This window comes from Staurois parvus, unplaced genomic scaffold (genome assembly GCF_062004578.1).
Source record: "Staurois parvus isolate SC_StPar_1 unplaced genomic scaffold, SC_StPar_1.0 ptg000081l, whole genome shotgun sequence".
Taxonomy (NCBI): domain Eukaryota; kingdom Metazoa; phylum Chordata; class Amphibia; order Anura; family Ranidae; genus Staurois; species Staurois parvus.
In genome coordinates, this window is record NW_028317877.1 from 16622501 (window position 1) to 16625000 (window position 2500).

General features: G+C 48.0%; 3 non-coding genes across 3 annotated transcripts in view; all 3 read left to right on the forward strand.

Annotated features, from left to right (window-relative positions):
* The first annotated feature begins 491 nt into the window (after positions 1-491).
* TRNAS-UGA (transfer RNA serine (anticodon UGA)) lies at positions 492-573 on the forward strand. Its single transcript has one exon. It is a non-coding gene; the product is annotated as a tRNA-Ser (tRNA).
* A 719-nt stretch (positions 574-1292) lies between these two features.
* TRNAS-AGA (transfer RNA serine (anticodon AGA)) lies at positions 1293-1377 on the forward strand. Its single transcript has one exon. It is a non-coding gene; the product is annotated as a tRNA-Ser (tRNA).
* Positions 1378-2430: 1053 nt separating this feature from the next.
* Positions 2431-2500, forward strand: part of TRNAS-UGA (transfer RNA serine (anticodon UGA)) — an 82-nt gene continuing 12 nt past the window's right edge. The window contains exon 1 of the tRNA in view: positions 2431-2500. This exon is cut by the window's right edge and continues 12 nt beyond it. This is a non-coding gene — a tRNA (tRNA-Ser).

The window sequence follows — 2500 nt, forward strand, 5'->3', positions numbered from 1 at the left end:
AGCTATGACACTACCGGGTGCAGCCACAACACGCACGTCCATTATTACAAGGTAAGGCAAACAAAGCCCACACTGGGAATGTCACTACCGTAATTCCTAGTCAAAACAGCGAAAAAACTCTGATAGAGTGCTGGCCTTTCACTCACAAATGTGGAAAGAGTGTTCCGAAACGAGCATCTGGTCAGTGGCGGGGCCACCCGTTGCGGTAGGACGGGAAAGCACGAATTGAAAGGCTGTCGGGCTTGAACCCACAAATTTGGAAAAAGAGTCTGAGACCTCTGGACTTTTAAGTCAATAATCAGATGCGGATGACCGCGTCTGTCTGTGTTTTCGAATGATTTGGTTTTCTGGGAACAAAGCACTGCGCCTGAGATATGACAATGAATATTACGATGTCATTGTTATCACACAGTGAAAAATGATGGTGCCACGGAATGCATTTTGATGTCAAAACTACTCTGTTGACGTCACAGAGCCAGAGCGCTTGCTGGGTAGTCGTGGCTGAGTGGTTAAGGCGATGGACTTGAAATCCATTGGGGTCTCCCTGCGCAGGTTCAAATCCTGCCGACTACGTCCTTAGGTAGAAAAGCACAGCATGCAGGTTCCATAGGGAGCACCTGCTTTGTGGTGGAGGGCGTCTGATGCAAAAGAGGAGAGCTTATCAAAAGCCTGTTGGCCTCAAACCCATGACCCGTTGATAAATAGTCTGAGCAGTTTGGACTCTTCATCCATTGATCACAATTCAGCCAAATGACTGCCTCCTGGGCTTGAACCTATCACCCATAGATGAGGAGTCGAGGCACTTTTTGGACTCTTCCTCCTTTGATCAGAAGTCGCTGATTGTTACAGTACCTGTTAGGATGCTCAGAAGTGAGGGTGTGGCAGGTATTGGGATGTCCCCAGTTGAACGTTAATGTCTATGTTACGATACCTTTTGTTAATAAAAGGACAGCTTACAGTGTTGAAGCTGAGCAGATGGTCAGTGGCGGGGCCTCTCGTTGCCGAAGGAAAGAAAAGCACGAGTTGACAGGCTGTGGGGTTTGAAGTGACAAATGCAGAAAAAGAGTCTAAGCCCTTTGGACTGTAAATCCATTGATCAGCTCCCGATGGTTGCTTCCTAATATGTTGAGGAACCCTTTGCTTTTGAAGGAAGAAAGCATAGCTACTGAGATATGACACTGAATATTATGATGTGATTGTGATCACACAGTGAAAAAGCATTAGGCCATGGCAAAGTATTTTGATGTCATGACTACTCTAGTGTCGTCACCTCCAGACACGGGCCGTCACAGGTAGTCGTGGCCGAGTGGTTAAGGCGATGGACTAGAAATCCATTGGGGTCTCCTCCCCGCGCAGGTTCAAATCCTGCCGACTACGCTCTCTTGCCCCTTTTTCCCCAAGGCACGGTCAACAATCCCAACGGCTCCGTGTGTTTTTCACCTGCCTAACATTTGCATTGATCATGTAGTTGGATGCTGTCACTTGTTGCCCTGTACGCCCACAGCCTACACTAGAGTCAATCTTCACATTCCTCTGTCAGCACTTTCAGCTTTTGTGTTGAAACATGAGGCCTTTGGCATGGCAAAGCACAGGTCCTCTGTGCATGGCCTCTTTTTGTAGCGTGAGACCTGATACTTCCTGTGCAGAAACTAGATATCCCGCAATCTCTGGGTCTCTCAGTCTTGCGCCAGTGCCGGTGAGAGCTACACAGTAATTAGATGTGAGATAGAAACAAGCAGGCACAACGTTCACAGGCACACAGAGAGCTCACTCATGCACTGTTTCGTCACATTAGCACTCCCAGATTTGGGATGCAACACACAGAGGATGGCGAGGCGTGCATTGGATGCTGTGTGAGCCAGAAAAGTAAGTTGTCCTGTTCCCTTGGCGCATAGGGACAAGCTAGCTGAAGCAAAGCATGAAAATAGGGGAATCGATCAGCTATGACACTACCGGGTGCAGCCACAACACGCACGTCCATTATTACAAGGTAAGGCAAACAAAGCCCACACTGGGAATGTCACTACCGTAATTCCTAGTCAAAACAGCGAAAAAACTCTGATAGAGTGCTGGCCTTTCACTCACAAATGTGGAAAGAGTGTTCCGAAACGAGCATCTGGTCAGTGGCGGGGCCACCCGTTGCGGTAGGACGGGAAAGCACGAATTGAAAGGCTGTCGGGCTTGAACCCACAAATTTGGAAAAAGAGTCTGAGACCTCTGGACTTTTAAGTCAATAATCAGATGCGGATGACCGCGTCTGTCTGTGTTTTCGAATGATTTGGTTTTCTGGGAACAAAGCACTGCGCCTGAGATATGACAATGAATATTACGATGTCATTGTTATCACACAGTGAAAAATGATGGTGCCACGGAATGCATTTTGATGTCAAAACTACTCTGTTGACGTCACAGAGCCAGAGCGCTTGCTGGGTAGTCGTGGCTGAGTGGTTAAGGCGATGGACTTGAAATCCATTGGGGTCTCCCCGCGCAGGTTCAAATC